Below are 19,088 nucleotides of genomic sequence, written 5' to 3' on the forward strand. Positions count from 1 at the left end.
CCCAATTGGCCTTATTCAATGTGACCGAAGAGGGGGTTAAATGGTGGGGATCGTCGAAAACAAGCGACCCACGCCTTTTAACCCCTGCACCGGCTGCTCACCATATTCAATGTTCCGGGGGAACCCTCGCTGTCAGAGGACAGCGAGGATTCCACCAAACAGCGAGGCTCACTGTTTTAGCTAGATTCATAAATCTAGCGAGGTGGAAATGGCATGCAGGAGGGTCAGTTGAATACTGTCCCTGCTCGCTGTGACAGCGAGCATTCAGCACTGCTCGCTGCCACAGCGAGCAAAAGTCATTGAATACACCCCAATGTATTGAAGACAAAACAGAGGTCCTTTTGGGTGACCATACAAACATGGGACAAGGCCATTCTTCAGATTGGGTTGACCTGTAGACCACCAGGTCAGGAAGAGGAACTGGACAAGAACCAACTGGAGGATATTGCCAAAATTGCATTAAAAGTATATGTAATAAGCATGGGAGATGCTTCCACTCCATGGGATCTTCCTTCCACTAGATGTAGAAATATTTTGAATTCCTTGCAGGGAGCATCCCTCCAGCAATTGGTGAGGGAACCCACTAGCAAAGATGCAATATTGGACCTAATACTTACAAGTGAACACAAAATATCAAAGTAGGAGGAAACCTGGGATCCAGTGATCATCAAGCAGTATAGTTTAGAATAAAGACAGAGACTAACTCATCCCATACAAAAACAAAGGTGCTAGATTTTAGGAAGGGTGATTTTGTAATGATAGGAAAATGTGTAAGGGATTCTTTGGCAGAGTGGAGGAAGTGCAGAAGTGGGAAAAAAAATTAAAAAGTTCAATACTAAAAGCAACCGAACTTTTAGGAAATCTAAGCGGATGCAAAAAAAAGATAGATAATGAGATGTATCTTGTTAAACACAAAGAGACTAAAGAGGCATACACATGGGGTGATTTTCACCCCATTTTTTTAGCGATCTGACGAGATTGCTTAAAAATGAAGCACTGATCGCTCCGTGCCCTGGGCACTGTCTATCCTGCTAGATTCTCTAGCTACGTGCGAACAAAGCATTGCGGACCTTTTTCGTGTATTGTACACGCTGGATCAGTTCCAGTAATAAGAAATCCCTTCGCAGTACTTAGTACTTAAACTGCGAATACCTTTTATGGACAATGTCCGTAATATACCTTATCGCTAGATGCGAATAATAGACGAGACAAAGATATAACAAAGTGAGGAGATAGATTCTCCAAATGGTGTATTTAGTCCCTAGCGGACAACAGGGGATTACAGAAAGTAAGAACACAGTGTTACACTTGATACAGTTAAACTAACAATAATAAATATACTTTAAACCAGGCATGTCCAACGTTGGCCCTCCAGATGTTTTGAAACTACACATCCCAGCATGCTTTGCAATAGTTTTAGCATTCTCTATTAGCAAAACTGTGGCAAAGCATGCTGGGATGTGTAGTTTCAAAACATCTGGAGGGCCAACGTTGGACATGCCTGCTTTAAACTAACAAGGGAACAGAAACAGATACATAATATTGAACCTTGAACAAACAGGAATACAAATGTTACCGTAAAGAGAATATCGCAGCGCAGTCCGGTCGGAGCTCGCTACGTTCAAACTGAACTTAGCCCGGTCAAGATGTAGGGAGAGATGCAGTGCCAAAGAGACCAAGCCAGTTCAGGGATAGCTATTTTATAGGGTCCAAGAAGGGGGGTCAAAGGCCGTTGTAATTGGTCAAGGATTCGAATGTCCAGTCCTCAGTGATTGGGGCAAAGAATTACACTTGATTTGGATTGGTGAAGGGGGAGTGTACTTTGGTGTCCTTTGTGTGTTGGCATCGTCGTCGGGAGTTGTAAACAGCAACAAGAACTGGTTATAACTGGATTCCATTGTCTCACACAGTTTAGCAGACATAGTCCTTGAAATATGGATTTTGTCCGTAATTATCGGACCATATGAGTTGCGAAGTTTTCGCAACGACTGGAGTGCTGCGCATAAGAAACGGAACATAACGATACTAAACATTATACAGACATAGTGTGTATTGCTGATTAAACTGTGTAGTGCTCTAAACCTTTAATTAACTATATTTTATTTGGTGTAAGTATGGTATTATGAATGTATGTGTATTAGTATGGCTGCGCTTATGATCCACTTTGTTACACAGACTCGGGTATTTATACTTTATTTGCGCAACTCTGCGAACCAAAATGGCGGCCATACTATCCTAAAATGGCGTGTGTGCAACTCGACTTTAACATTAAGGACGTTGTTCAGCAAGAGCGGCCGCGTCATCCCGTGTGTACGAGGCTTAAGATGGTAATCAGATGTGCAAAGGAACAATCTGAGGGGAAAATGGCGCAGTTCAGTGGGTTTTTTAGCTTTATAAGTGAAAGGAGAAAATAAAAGGCAGAGTAATAAAACTGAAGACAGATTTGAAGTCCTGTAGAGAGACACAATGTAATAGCAGATCATCTTAATTATTGTTGCTCAGTATTCACTACTGAAAGAAAGAAGTATAAGCCACAGTTAAGTTGCAGGGATATTCAGAAAAACTTGTGAATTTACAAAGGAGAAGGTCCTAACAGAACTCTTAAATGAAAAGTGGATAAATCAATGGGGTCAGATGGGATACATCCAAGGATATTAAAAGAGCTTTAAGGGTTGCTGCTACGTTGTACCACTGCACATAAGTGGAAGCAAGGAAGATGCAAACAACTACCGACCACTGAGCCTCACGTCAGTAGTAGGGAAATTTATGGAAACACACAAAAAAGAAAGAGATCTCAAATCTAACAATTAACAGGATCTCAAATAGGGTGGATTTACTCAGGGGAGATCTTGTCAATCAAACCTTATTGACTATTTTTGACTGGGTGACTAAAGTAATAGAGTGCAGACGGTGTAATAGTTAGAAAAACTACCTCACAGCAATAAGTTATTGGGTTTAAATACCAGCATGGTCCTGACTGTGCAGAGGTTGTATATTCTCCTTCTTCTTGTCTGGATTTCCTCTGGGGACTGATTGATTTACATGTGTTTGGCATTGTTTTTGCTTACATGTGAACAGCAGCAATAGCAGTAATACAGTATGTTAATGCAGAGAGCGGCACAATCCCTTCCATAAGATCAACAATTGTTTCTCGATCAGGCTCATAGCAATGTATGTGACTTCTGGCCTGAGGAGAGTGTTGCAGTCCAGGTAGGTGGATCCTTGTAGAGGTCTGGTTGGCCAACAGAATGTAGAAAACATGATTATCAATCATGAACTGGCGGTCAAGCAGCAAGTTGTTAATGCAGTGAGAGACTCTCGAACTCTTGGACACGTCATGTGATCTTGTGGACAAGTCCCCTTTCAGCATGGCGGAAAAGGACAGGGCATATTTTTACAGTTACAAAACTGCCAGGCTGCTAGAACAGCTTACCAGGGAACACTCTAAAGATTATTTTTGCAGATCCATTCTAAATAGCTAATTCAACAACTTGGATTTCATTTGAGACCACTGCTTCCTGCATTCTATAACAAGACCCATTTGTGAACATAAGGCCTGATTCACAGATAATGCATTTGCAGTTATGATCCCATGCAGCCGATATGTCAAAATATGCAGACTCCTGGAATTTCCATTGAGATGCCCACAGATGGCGCTTGCATCCTTTCGTAATCAAATCCTTGAGTAACCCAAACCTTTGGTCATCCAAAATTGTTGCTGTAATTGGAACACTAAGGCCACGTTTTCTTTGTACGGGATTGTTGTCGTAGGTGAGACACAACCCCAAAACTGCCACAACACATCTGCTTTTTGACCCCCCCCCCCTCTTTTATCTCTCATTGTTTTTGCTTTTACACCTCGGTTGTTTTAGTGACTGTTCGGTTCAGTTATTTCTATCTGTGTAAGTTGATGGGATAATTGCTGACCCAGCAAAACAGATTAACTCACTGTGAATACATAATGTGTTATTTGGGGTATTTGGGGATCGGAATTGAGAGCCCCTGGTATAGTACTATTATATCACTTTCAGATTGCAGTTATAATCCAGGTTATTGCCGTGTTGAGGTGCGGTTCGAAAGCACCAAACCGAATAACCTGGGTGGGCCAACTTTGGTTATAAGAAGGGTTCAACCCGGGTCGCCATGAGTATAATGGGCAACATCGATTTAATGTGAAAGGGTGGGGTCGATCCCTGGAATTAAAATCCAGAGTCCGACACGGCATAGCGATCTCAAATCGGTTTAATCGTGACATCATTCAATATACTTTATAACTTTAGGCATTAGTTGTAAACACTGGAGATAAAGGTGCTTTTGCCGCGGAGATCATTCTGGGAAGGCTAAACCTGGAAGTCTCTGTTGACCCGTACGCCGGACGGCACTGATGTCACTGTCTCTGCATGTGTGTGTATATAAGGTGAGCATTATGTTTGTTATATGTCTATTGCTGCCTGATGAAGGGCCTAATATATATATATATATATATATATATATATATATATATATATATATATATATATATATATATATATATATATATATATATATATATATATATATATATATATATATATATACACACATACAGAGTACCACAACACTCACCATCCCTGCGAATGGGGTGCAAACAGCACTCGCCATTCCCAGGTTGGGGTGAAAGTGGCCTGTGACCACATGCTCTAATAAATACAAATACAGGGACTCAACACTCTCCATAATGAACTAACTGAGTTAGTTCATTATGGAGAGTGTTGAGTCCCTGTATTTGTATATATATATATATATATATATATATATATCTCTTTATTTTTTTTGCTGTGTACACTTTTACCATCCTACTGTTGATTGAGCAGTTTCTTTCATTTAGTTTTGCATTTAAGCTCCTAGGTGACCCGGTTCCCACTTACGCTGTGGCACCAAGATGCTTTTTTTTACGCTCCCCACAGCATGACATTCTTTGTCACACACAGCCTTTTCCTCCCTTAAATCACACAGGTGGATAGGTTATCGCCTTCCATAAGAAAAACAATTTGTTCCTGAAACACTATGTGCTGCTGTTACCACTCTATTTCTCTGACACCCTCTGACAGTCTGTGCGTGACCATGAAGCATGAAAATAATAGGTGCCCCTAATGAAGGCGCACCCAGAGTATAAATAGACTAATGGTAAACAGCTTTGTTTGGACAATCGTTCCAATCATATAACCATTTCTGCCCGTGACTTCAGCCTTGCTTACAAGCTTCTTTCCTCAGCAGTTGCTGACTGAAGGACAGATCTGGCACTTAAGAGTCGAGAAAACATTTGTTAACACTTGGGTCGGTACAAAGTTTCTGAAATTCACGCACCCATTTCTTTTGAGGTGTGAAGTCTGTAAAATAAAACAATACTTCCGGTTCTTCAATTCAACGCAACCTTTCTGATTGTGACAGTTGGAATACAATTAGAACGGAATAGATGGCATTCCTTTTGTAATTAGTAGCAGCTTAGAATTTTGGCAGGTTTCTCCCACCAGCACTCTGCTATGTGTGGTCTGTTACTTCATATGCAACCTGATATTTATGCTTGTTTTATTCCAAGCACAGAATTTGCTGCGTCTTCCAGCTTTCTTGCTAATGGGTCATAGAAAATGCTTGTTTTGTCATTGAGCTTGGAAGCCGTAAGCATCGGGTAAGGTTATTTGTTGTGACTTTGACAAGTTAGGGGCCTATGTATTTGTCATCGAGGCACTGCCACAATTAGTAACAGCCGGTATTGTGATGGATATTTACAGTTTGGATCAAAATATCACCGCTATCTGAAAGTCAAAGGAACAGCGGTAGCGATAACCCATGTCCTGGCAATTTAGTTCCCGGCAGATTGGAGAAGCTTTACTGGGATCTGACACTGGCGCATGCCCACAGTATTACATTTGCAAGCCGTCCAGAGTCTGCAGGAGAGGCATCGGGGAGAGCTAAGTTATGGAAAAAAAGGCTGCGCATTGGAGCGACAGATTTGTGGTAAATCAACATAAATTATAACAATGCATATATTTCAAGGTATTTATTAGTGCATATAATTAAAATATAATTGCAAATATTTATCTATGGAAATTAGGACAATAACAATCAAATTATAAAAGAGAGTACAGGCTGGGTAGCCATTATCCGGATATCCCAGTCAGGAGTCCCGACAGCAGGGTGAGCACTCGCCACCTATTCTATTCTCCCCCATGAGGGAGAATAGCCCCTGTCAGTTCGGATCATGACTGTCGGGGTTTTAACAATCAGGATTCCAATGTCTGTGTAAAAACTGTCAGAATCTTGACTGTCGGGAGGTCACCTGGCACCCGATCACACACTAAATAACTAACTATTCTCTTATGAGTCATTCCACTTCAACCAATCCAATTTGTAAATTACCTTTTTATGTTCAATTCGCCAATTTGTATTGTTCCAAGTGACCAAAAATTAGCATTGTACATTTGCATTTACATTTACATTTTGATGGGCCATTTACTGGCCCATCAAAACGTCAGAACAAAATGGCAGCGCTGGTGGCTGTGCGCGCCCAGACAGAGCAACAATTTACCTTCTACGTCAACTGCCATCTAGTGGCCACCGGCGCACAAAACACCTAGTTTCATGTATGTACAGTATGAATGTACTGTACATGTGTGTGTATTCAAAAGGTCGAAATTTTTCCACAGAATGAGGTTTTCACATATTTTGGGCATTCGCATGGACCCCATTAGTGTAACACATACTCACCATGCTTCTGGCCTGGTCCCTCAATATACAATCAGCACACTTTATCATTCTCAGTTGTAGTCCACGTTCATGGTAGAGGATAAAGTTACCAAAAATGTAAATAAATTGGGAAAAACTCATGTCGTCCTATTGCTTGTCACTGTAGATCGATCAACCACAACCAATTGCAAGCTGAGATATCAGTGTGATTTTTTTTTTAGTTTTTAATAGTACAGGTTGAGTATCTGTAATCCAAAATGCTTGAGACCAGAAGCATTTTCAATAGCGGATTATTCCGTATTTCATAATATTTTTTGTGTTTTCAATTAGGTATCTTGAGGACGTGACCCATGTGTGTACACAAAATTCATTTCTGTTGTATAAACACATGAAATACACACACACACAAATTTTATCTGTGCATGAAACAAGGTTATAAATCATAAATCAGAGTTGGTCTACGATCTCATGTACTGACTTTGAATGCTAAGCAACAATTTTCTTGCACATATTTAGTGCCAGTTACATTAAATGTCATTTGTGCCAGTTACAGATGTCCTCAGTAGTGCCAGTTGCATATGCTTGTCCCCAGTAGTGCCATTTACAGATGTCCTCAGTAGTGCCAGTTACAGATGTCCTCAGTAGTGCCAGTTACATATACTTGTCCCCAGTAGTGCCAGTTACAGATGTCCTCAGTAGTGCCAGTTACATATACTTGTCCCCAGTAGTGCCAGTTGCAGATGTCCTCAGTAGTGCCAGTTACATATACTTGTCCCCAGTAGTGCCATTTACAGATGTCCCCAGTAGTGCCAGTTACATATACTTGTCCCCAGTAGTGCCATTTACAGATGTCCTCAGTAGTGGCAGTTACATATACTTGTCCCCAGTAGTGCCATTTACAGATGTCCTCAGTAGTGCCAGTTACATATACTTGTCCCCAGTAGTGCCATTTACAGATGTCCTCAGTAGTGCCAGTTACAGATGTCCTCAGTAGTGCCAGTTACATATACTTGTCCCCAGTAGTGCCATTTACAGATGTCCCCAGTAGTGCCAGTTACAGATGTCCCCAGTAGTGCCAGTTACAGATGTCCCCAGTAGTGCCAGTTACAGATGTCCCCAGTAGTGCCAGTTACAGATGTCCCCAGTAGTGCCAGTTACAGATGTCCCCAGTAGTGCCAGTTACATATACTTGTCCCCAGTAGTGCCAGTTACAGATGTTCCCAGTAGTGCCAGTTACAGATGTCCTCAGTAGTGCCAGTTACATATACTTGTCCCCAGTAGTGCCAGTTACAGATGTCCTCAGTAGTGCCAGTTACATATACTTGTCCCCAGTAGTGCCAGTTACAGATGTCCCCAGTAGTGCCAGTTACATATACTTGTCCCCAGTAGTGCCATTTACAGATGTCCTCAGTAGTGCCAGTTACCTATACTTGTCCCCAGTAGTGCCATTTACAGATGTCCTCAGTAGTGCCAGTTACAGATGTCCTCAGTAGTGCCAGTTACATATAATTGTCCCCAGTAGTGCCAGTTACAGATGTTCCCAGTAGTGCCAGTTACAGATGTTCCCAGTAGTGCCAGTTACAGATGTCCCCAGTAGTGCCAGTTACAGATGTCCCCAGTAGTGCCAGTTACAGTTGTCCCCAGTAGTGCCAGTTACATATACTTGTCCCCAGTAGTGCCAGTTACAGATGTTCCCAGTAGTGCCAGTTACAGATGTCCTCAGTAGTGCCAGTTACAGATGTCCTCAGTAGTGCCACTTACATATACTTGTCCTCAATAGTGCCAGTTACAGATGTCCTCAGTAGTGCCAGTTACAGATGTCCTCAGTAGTGCCAGTTACATATACTTGTCCCCAGTAGTGCCAGTTACAGATGTCCCAGTAGGTTTTTAATATTATTTAAAAGAAAAAAGTTAATTTTGGAGACTATGGTTTTCGGAATAATTTGTATAACAGATATTTGGATAAGGAATACTCCATCTGTACATACATTATCCACATACCCTTCATAAAGAAACTTCTAGTGGCTTTGCTGGATTTGTCACAGCACAGTAATTATACTAAAGCTGGCCACACACTAGTCCAATTTGGCCACTTCTCATCCGATTCCGATGGATTGGGCCAAGAAATTGTATGAAACGTGGCCAAATCAAACGTGTTTGACAACCGATCCGGGTCGGTTACTGTATGTCCGCCCTCGGACTTGGACCCCCTCCCGGCAGAGGTGAATGGGGGTCACGTACGATACATCACATGTCAAAGGAACGCATGGTTTTGTTGCTGAAAACCATCTTTATGTGCCCTGTCTATATTTCAGCAAAATTGTGACCTAATAATTCCTGTCCTTATCCAGAACCAACAAACATGCGGGTGATTGGACCATTGCCTAATTTCTAACTTGCAGCAAATCAGTTGGCTTTGATAACTTTCACCTGTCCAAAATTCATTCGGTCTTGTTACACTCCCACCGAACCTAACTTTCATAATTTTTTCCCAATCATCTTTTGCAGCCCCTGAGTCAGTACACGTTCTAATAAGCGCAACACATTTTATCATCTGCTCCTCGGCGCTACCTCATTATCTTAAGTGTCCCATTTCGCTTAAAGCAGGCATGTCCAAACTATGGCCCTCCAGCTGTTATGAAACTACATTCCCATCATGCCTTGCCGCAGTTTTGCTATTAGGAAATGGTAACACTATGGCAAGGCATGCTGGGATGCGTAGTTTCACAACAGCTGGAGGGCCACAGTTTGGACATGCCTGGCTTAAAGCTTTATCAGCCCTCAGCTGTACCATCTAAAAGGATTATTAAATCATGATACTATCGTGATAATCCCAGATCCACCCAAACTGTCAGAACGCTTTCAGCTTGCCAACGATAGGGATGCTGGTAGTTAAAATTGTATTTTCAGACATTAGAAATCGCTACCACTTGGCATAAAACACAGCTACAGTACCCGTGGTTTATTCTATGCAATTGTTTTGTTTTGATTAGACCTCTGGGGGTTTATTTAGACCTGATTTACTATTGTGCCAATTCACAAGCTAATCAATTACCGAACAACTGCGCATGCATACAGGTCGTAGCAGGCATGTTCAAGCCAAACCGCTACAACAATCAGTGATTTCGTTTGTTTGGGATCCCCTCGCTATTTGACTCACAGGAAGTCACTGTTTGTGGGTGGTAACCTGTCATGTTCCGGGAGAGTCAGAAGAAAACTCAGGTCTCAATCCGCTTGTCTCTGTCACAGAGCTGTGGAAGGGACAGAGTTAAGGAGCCCATACACGGTCCGTTGTGTATGGCTCCGTTCTGTACTATGCGATGCGCGCTCCCGCGCATCACATAGTCCGGTACAAAAAGTATGTGCTGCACATACTTTTTGTACTAGGTACACATCGGATCGGATCGCAGTGCATGCACACTGCATGCACAAGGGATCCGATCCGATGTGTGCTAATTAAGTCCCAAACGGATCCGTTAAACGGACCGTGTATGGGCTGCATTATGCACACTTGCACAGACCGGGGAAATCATTCCATGGTGAGTGATTTGCGTATGGATTGGATGTCATTTACAGACTTGGCGGGACAGGATTTCATTCTGTACAGTCAGATGGCTAGCTGATTGCAGACCTATGTAAATTAGCACAGCAGCGATCTGGTCTGAATCAGGCCCTCCTATTATGTGTTTATATTGTAATTCCCCCCTTTTGTCAGCGTACAGATGTGTTCTTATACATATTTGATGCAATGACGCCAAGCAGCTACTCTGCGCAGGTCAGGTTGCGTGAGATTGCAATGATTGCGGTGATATGACACTTGTATATTGAGTGCGTCTGAGTCAGAGTCTGTACACGTCGTGCTACAGCGTAGCTTCTGTCACCGGTTTCCTATACAATTTCTTACTATCTGTACAGCGTCTCGTTCACACACAATACAGTGTCACATATCAGATTAACCCCTCTCCTCGTTGCATCATTTTGTGATTTAGAAGCAATTTTTTTTTGGAGGGGGGCGGGGACGGCTGGTGTTAACCCCTTAAATGGTGGGTTTTGCTGGGGAAGGACAAACCTACCAGGGCAGGTTTGTCCTACCCCAGCAAAACCTACCACAGAATGTAGGTTCCTCCCCATCCCCCCCCCCCCCATCTCCCTACCGCTGCCCCAGCTGCCATTCACAGATAACCGGGACCAGGTCAGGTGGCATGCTCAGGAGGACTCTGCACTCAGCCATGCTGAACATCCCCAAGCCTGCCGCCTGCTCTCTGCAACTAATGGCGGCGGGGCAACGGAAGGGGGGTGAGGGGGGAGCTACCACCTTGGGGCGGGGGGGGTGCTCGGAGAGTTGATGCGCCAGTGATGCAAAGCTGCATGCACCACTGTTCCACACCTTCATATTGATGGTATGTCCGGAAGTTTTCCGGGCATACCACTGCAGTGTTTAATAGAGCAGTACATAGTGTACTGAGGCTAGTTGTATGAGGATGCATCTATATATGCTAGAATACTTATTACAAGGCAAGTACATTATATAATAATCAGACAGGGTTATGTCCATTCTAATTCTGAATATCGTTACTGGTGATTATCATCTAAAGTCATTATATTACTAAAAATAACCCCCTGTTCCTTTGATTACGTGTGTTTTAAAGCCAACTGTGATTACATCGAGGACAAACTGTTTTGGGACATAGCTTGTAACTTCATTTACAGAGAAGGAATTTATTCTCCATTCTTAACGTGTTAATGGCCAGCTCTCGGCATAAATCGTCGCTCTGATTGATCTTTTGTTTAAAAGGAACTTCTATGCTGTCTTTTATTTGTTATGTTTTATTATTGGAAATATTTTTCCAGAGTCCGTTTTACAAATGTTATCTTCTTATGCAATTTTTTTTTCTGTAGATGAGTATCCATGGGTCCGATTCAGACCTGTTGGATACGGGCCAAATTCGGGCCTGTCAACGATGGTTGGGGGTTCGCGCAAGCCAAGCCGTTTGCTCCATAGTGGTAGGAAGCAGGCGTGCCTATAAAAACGCTGGGTGTACCCCTGCAGACGTGTATTGGGGCAGGCGGTTCACCCACGAACATAAGCAGCCTAGCGAACAGGTCTGAATCAGGCCATTCGAAAGTGCCGCCCCACACTATATAGACAAGTGGTTCCCCACAGTTCAGGTTTTACAAGTCATCCAGCCACTGCACTCTGTATCACCAACACAACAGGTGACCTGGGAAACGTAAACTGTTGGGGATACTTGGGGACAGAGGTTGGGAAACGCTGCTATAGACAATATAAAAGCTGTAAAACCATTGAGGCTGGAATACCGAAGAAAGGACGCCTTTGTATTTAACCTCTACTAGGCCTAATTCAGACCTGATCGCACTGCTGCAAATAAAAAGGCTGAGAAGAGCCGCTCTATTACATACAGTTTGGGGTGTTTAAATGGTCTCTCTAACCTAGAAGGGACGCCATGCTTTGTAATGTCTGCCATGGCACATTTTATTAACTTAAATCATTAGTAAAATTTGGTTAATTATCTAATCTGAATATATTTAATTCTGTTTGCAGATTTTTTTTTTTCCCCAAACACAGTCATCGATGTAATAGGGTGCAATTTTTTTTGGACAATGTTATAACGTGCGAATTGCCGTAAAATTTGCATGTTTTAACCTGGCTAAACAAAATCGCACATACAGAATCGCATACAGATGTTTTCTCATAGACATCATCAACATCGCAAATGTAATATAATAGACCAGGTCCAGCAGTCTGGAGAGCTTGACTGCTGGACCTGGTCACAAAAAAAAAAAAAGTAAAGTTAACATTTACTTTTCTTTTAAATGATGTGGAGTCCCCCATCCCCCCCACACACACACAGCATAACCAGTCCTTGATCCTATCCTGGTGTATACGAGGGGGGGGTCATGTGGTCCTGGTTCCAAAAATACAGGGGACAAAAAAATCTGGGGGTCCCCCTCTATTTTGAGACCAGCACTGGGCTCCAATAGCCAGCGGTGTCATGCCACATCCAGGCGTCACTTTTTTACACACGATCCTTTGGCTGGTCAGCCCTGGATGGGTTCCTTGGGGTTGATACACACCCCAAGATCTCACTCGACAGTGGCTGAAGGAGGAATACTTTCATTTTATCAGCCCTAAAGGAATCACAGAGGTACGACTCATGTCCAAAAGTGCCGTAGCTCCTGTTGTTTTTCCTCTCTACCGCGTGTCACGTTTAAAATTGAATGGTCGTCGTAAAATACATTTGAGTAATTGAAATTGACTGCAATGAGGATGATTGGATTGCAGCCATTGCTTATCTTAATGGCTGTTGTGGAGGCAGAGAAACACTTGATTGTTCTTTTTTTAAACCCAATTTAAAAATAAAATGTTCTTCATTTATTGCATCTCTTCTTGTGTTGCGATTTTGTATTATGGGTTGTTTGGCCCGGTTCTTAATGGATGGTTTGATAAGAACCGCAATGATTGCAATCCTTGTCCGTAACACTGGTGTACAAGGAGCATCCCAAATTGCAGTTGGGTTTCCATATGAGGTTTATATGTTTTTTTTTTTTTTTTACTTTTATGGAGATTTCAATACTATATACATTCCCCTAAATTTGCAGACTGTATTTCTTTTGGACAAATGTAAGTTTCAACTAACCCCCACAGTTCAGTAGAGGTCCATGTGTGATCTGTGATACTCTGCTAGGTGCCGATCCTGTGCTCTTAAAACTTCATTTGAACTACAATAATGTTTTTACATGAACCTTCGCCACTGGCTGAGGGGAGGAATATTTCTCAATTTAGGGAAAGGAAATCTACAAATTAGAAACATGCTGACAGATAAGGAAATAGATTGGAGGAAGTCTGACCTTGATCAGGTTGACACGTCTCATGTTTCAGGCGAGGCATGTCCTGCATCGCTGCAAAGAAAGAGCAGGTATTGATGAAGATATTGCACATATTTGTACATGTTTGCTTTGATCAGAAGACTGGGAAATGTCTGACTTAAGTCTCACAAGGAATTTGGATACACGTCACGTGATTTGATGAGTATTTTCACCAGCCTCTGTGTGCGTGTGTATGTATCTGTCACACAGAGAGAGCTGTGGATGGCAAAGTATTGGGAAAGAGAGGTCTCAGAGCAGCCAAGCCCTCCACATTATAAATAGTGTTCCCCGGTTTAACGTCATATGCCTTAATGCCTATTCCTGTTACTGTCCCCAGCAGGTCGTTGCTAATTATTGAAAGCTAAATATAAACTTCTAGTTTCTGCCGGGACACCCTTTGTTTTGCTTCCCTCATTTCCAGGCAATGTTCAGATATAAAAATAAAATATGTCTGCACACATATTTACTGCGCAACAAATACATTGGAGGAGGACATTTTTGAAACGCTTTCCTCTAAACTTTTTAGTTTTCTATGGGTGAAAACCTTTTTATTTGCATCGTAAGCTGGCCATACTGTACATCAGAACGACCAGCTTGTGATCCGGATCGTATACTTTTTCCCATGAACTCCCCGGACTCACGATAAATCTTGTGTCATTTCACATAAGATCTATCGTAGGATCTGCAACTTTAGAATATTGGTCATCGGTAGCATCCTCAGACCCTACATAAGATCGTAGGATCCACCTAACGACGCATCGTGATCGTACCGGAAAAACCTCACGATGTGCACACAATCGAATGCATGATCCATCAAAATCGTATTTATGTATGGCCCGCTTTAGCGATACACACGGATTTTAAGAATTTCAATAGTACATGTGAATTTGTCATTGACCCTTTTGTGATTATTTCGTTTACACACAGTACAATAGATTTAATTTCCCTGGCCTTCAAACTCAGACCATCGTACCTTTGGATGATCTTCTGATTATATTGCGTCTTTGCATGTGGCATATTTAGGGGAGTGTTTATCAAAGCTTGTGAGAGAAAAGTACCAGCCAAACCGCATTTGCCTAAAGCTGGTCATACGCTAGTCCAATTTGGCCACTTTTCACTCGATTCCGATGGATCGGGTCGTGAAATCGGGTGAAAAGTGTCCAAATCAGATGTGTTTGACATCCAAGTGGATGCGCGTTTCCATGCGCATCGGACACCTGACCCGGACCCCCTCTCGACAGCGGGGAACTGGGTCGCATGCGATATATCACACAAAAAGACTGCATGCGATCCTGCCGCTTGGGAAGGTCCCAAGGGGGATCAGCTGGCCATACACTACTGCCAGAAGTCGCGTTAATATATTGATACCATTACATTTTACAAAATAACAGAAGCTAATTGGTTGGCACTTTTATCTCTCACAATTGTATCTCTATCCAAGCTTTGAAAACTTTGCTTCTTAAAGTTAACAGTTTTGTAACTGCAATATTGTTACAACAAAGAAAAATATTTTTTAATGTCCATTTTGTAATGTGTGCAAGCTTCCCCTTTGTATTCTGATTGTAATGCGTAATTAAGTTGTTTGTACTAGCCAATAGGAAAGGTAATGTCCATGCTGTCTTTCCCTCGTTTGCATAGCTTTCTCCTGGAAGCTTACTGTAGCCTCTCTTGTATATCTTTATTGTCCATGAAATGCATTGACATCAGCGCTTTCTATTCGAGTCTGGTCAAACTATAAAACACCTTTAAATAGCACCTCTTTTTCCATGAGCGACTCCTTACTAGAAACATGCTCTTGACATGTAATTGTCAATAAAGCCAGCGGGTATTATTACGGCGCTAAATGCAACGATTGGAATAATCAGTAAAAATGTACGTGGTCATTTCTTTCCAACCTATGCTTACTATTACACTGAAGAATATCAATGCCTGTCCCGTAAGCCCTGTGCACACGGGGCGATATTAGCCAGTATCACTGTCTAAATGAACGATCATATCGCCATGGGGGGTTTTTGTGTATAGGTCGATAAATTGCTAGAGCGCACTACCGCTGCCAGCCCCTTAATGGTCGCTGGTGATTTTGACTTTTCAGTGTTGACTGACAAAGTTGCTGGAAAAAAAACATGGTACTTGTGTATTATCACGGCGCCAGTTACGTAGTCATCGTAGTGTCCCTGTCAGAATCAGCGTAGTGTTCTCGCGACAAGTGTAGTTGGCATCCCTGTCAGTATCAGCGTCTTGTTTCCGCAGCCAGAGTAGTCAGTATGTTCGCAGCTAGCCAGAGCTTACGCAGTTTGCGTAGTCAGTCAGCGTTACGCAGTTAGTGTAGTCAGTCAGCGTTACGCAGTTAGTGTAGTCAGTCAGCGTTACGCAGTTAGCGTAGTCAGTCAGCGTTACGCAGTTAGCGTAGTCAGTCAGCGTTGTCAGCTCTTATTACATTGTGTGGAAACTATTGACAATTTTTAATTATTGCTTCTTAGCTGATGTGCCGTTAAGTATCTATATTTCAATTGTAAAGGGCAACGGAATATGCTGCGCTATATAAGAAACTAAATAAATATTGCAAGGGGTTAGATGCAACAAAACAAAAAAGTCAGACACTAATGTGCTTCTTAAGTTTGAATCAAATTGCTGAAAGGTCACATTAGGTCTCTTCGCTTCCCAGAGACTACTGATTTAGTAGCTGACCAGATCTGCATTTGTTAATCAAGACAGCACAAACATCTGTGATGATCATTACAGAACAGACTGGTGACCCTGGGGTGGTTCTGTCAGTTTGCTCCAGCCATCAGTCAGCCATCTGACCTTGGGTGGGCTCATATTGTACAGTATATGGATACCTAGATCAGTGAGGTGAGACAGCAGACGAAGACTAGGAGACCATCGCAAGTAGTCTTTTTGGTTTAGATAATCAAGGTAGAAATCCTTAATTGAATAGATTAGGGCTGACAATATGGATGTGGTATGATCTCCCTATAGTCGGGATTCCTGACAGAGGGACACGCGCTACAAAGCCCCTTGCATGCTCACTGCGCTCGCCACAGGCTCTTTTCTCCCTTTATGGGGGTCGTGGACCTCCATGAGGGTGAATAGCCCCTTTTGAGTCTGGATTTTAACAGTCGGGATTCTGATGTCGGTCTACTGACTGTCAGAATCTCGACTGTTGGGAGGTCATCTGGCACCCGACAATTCGCCGTGGGATAAACACAGGATCCTGCCCAACATCTCCTCCTTATTTGCTGCTTTGAAACTTACTTGGCTGACTTATTTATACCCCTTTCACACTTGCAAAAATATCCCGGGTTTTTGCACATGAACGCACATCGACCCGGGATTTAGCTCAGTGTGAAAGGGTCTTGAAAGAATATCCCGGGATGCACATCCTTTCTCTACCAGTCTCACCTCAGCCAATCGGCACACGTATGAATAATCCCTCAATAGAACATTTGCACTAGGCCTGTAAACATTACATACGTGGAGCTTGAGAATGTTACGGTATAATAATAAATTGGAATAGGAGGGGATGTTTGGCACATAAAGAACACAAGTGACGCAAATTAATCTTACACAGCAGCTAATGCAATGTGTAGAACATAGCTTCTCTTTCATGTATACTCTCTAATTACATTGCTGTTTGTCTAGATCGATTTTTACTTGGTTGCGTTGATTATGCATCAATATAGACTAGAACATATTATATTTGCTTTCAGTTTGGATAACTGTTTACATTTTTTTCTAAACCAGGGATAGGGAACCTTCGGTCCTCCAGCTGTTTGTTGAACTACACATCCCAGCATGTCCTGTAACAGTTTTAGCACGGCCAAATGATAAACCTGTAGCAGAGCATGCTAGAATGTGTAGTTCAACAACAGCTGGAGCACCGAAGGTTCCCCATCCCTGTGATCTAAACCTTTTTTTTTTTACGTCCGACAACCAAATGTAATATTTTATGTCCGACAACCGACGTATATAAAAAAAAAAAAAAAGAGAGATGGAACCACGTGCTTTTTAGAATTTAAATAAATACATTTGACATCTGTCTGGATCAGTCGACGATTCTAAAATAACTGCTGCGTCATGTGACAGCCAAGTGTTACAGTAAATTCAGCTTATTTAAGAACGGAGTTTATAAGACATTCCTTTAAAGCGGTGCATTATGGCTTATTATCTATTATATTTCCATGAACTTTTATGAACTCCTTTTTTTTTTTTGCATCCCCCGCCATATAAATGAATAAAAACATATAACAGAGACTTTATTATGCTTTGGAGGAAGATCAAACGTGCAGATTACATTTGTGCGAACTTAAGCCAACGTGTTTTGCTTATTCATGTTTAATTTAAATATAAGAATCTATAATTAGAGAACTTGGTGAATTGAGCTAGAAATGTGCACTGTAACAAAGCAGAATACCATTCGCTGATCAGATCTATGTTTTCATGACTTCCATGTCTCTGTAAAGCACACCACATCTTTGGCAGTCATTCAACACCACCCAGCAATGTAGCTAAGCTGCCACGAGAGGGACATCAAAGTCTGAGGTCCAGACGCACTGTATTTATGATATGCTGCTGAATGACATGTCTGCCTTTCCGGGCCCGCTATACATCATGCCCCCATTTGATGTATGTAGTGCATAGAGGATGACAAATTCATTGCTTGTAAATTGCTGACTGGCATATAATGCAGAGGATTAGAGCATCATGTCATTTTACTGATGCAAAGTATGTCTGGGTCATGCTATGGATCCAGCTTACCCAGAGCTGTGTTCCTCCCATTAACACTTAGGGCCGTATTCAATGTTGTGCGAAAATGGTTATGTTTACGATTTTTCGCACCTTTCTCTTCTTTCGGTACACTGACGCGATTACTAATTTCGATTTTTCGTGTATTCAAAGTTTCGTTTTCGTGGAACGCCTAAATGCGTAAACTAACCAATGAAGTGAAAACTGGGCGTTTCGTTTTCGCTACCCAGCCTCGCCCGTTTACTATATAAGGAAGAGTACTGCGTAGTGTACTGCGTAGTTTACCCTCCATTTTGGAACACTGCGGAGCGCTGATTTGTATCGTGGACTGTGTGCTGGAAAAGCATATCCAAACGAAGGCAGAGCACTGGAATCACTCGCGGTCTTGAGGTTAACCTTTTTTTTAAAACTGAGTGTAATGTAATTGTTTTATTTTGTTTGCATATGTTTTTTATGATGACAAGTGTGCAGGGATGAATTCCAGTTTTGGGGTGGCCGGTTTGATAGATTTGACAATTCTAAAATGCAATTTTAGAATGTATGTTTTTTGTGAAATTGCGGTTTGCTGTTTTATTGTGCAGGTTTGGGGTGTCCTTTTTTTTGCGCCAAAGATCAGGGTGTGGCTACACTGCTAGTAAGGTTTGTTTGGGGGCTGCAGGGCTGCTGAATGATGTCTTTGGGGTACCATGTGGGGTCAATATTGGCATTGTCCCTGTTTTTTATCCACC

General features: G+C 42.2%; 1 protein-coding gene across 1 annotated transcript in view; it reads left to right on the forward strand.

Annotated features, from left to right (window-relative positions):
- NDUFS4 (NADH:ubiquinone oxidoreductase subunit S4) overlaps nucleotides 1–19,088 on the forward strand; it is a 119,616-nt gene that overhangs the window by 30,618 nt on the left and 69,910 nt on the right. The window lies entirely within an intron of this gene.

This window comes from Crinia signifera, chromosome 1, assembly GCF_055691185.1.
Source record: "Crinia signifera chromosome 1, ASM5569118v1, whole genome shotgun sequence".
In the NCBI taxonomy this organism is placed as follows: domain Eukaryota; kingdom Metazoa; phylum Chordata; class Amphibia; order Anura; family Myobatrachidae; genus Crinia; species Crinia signifera.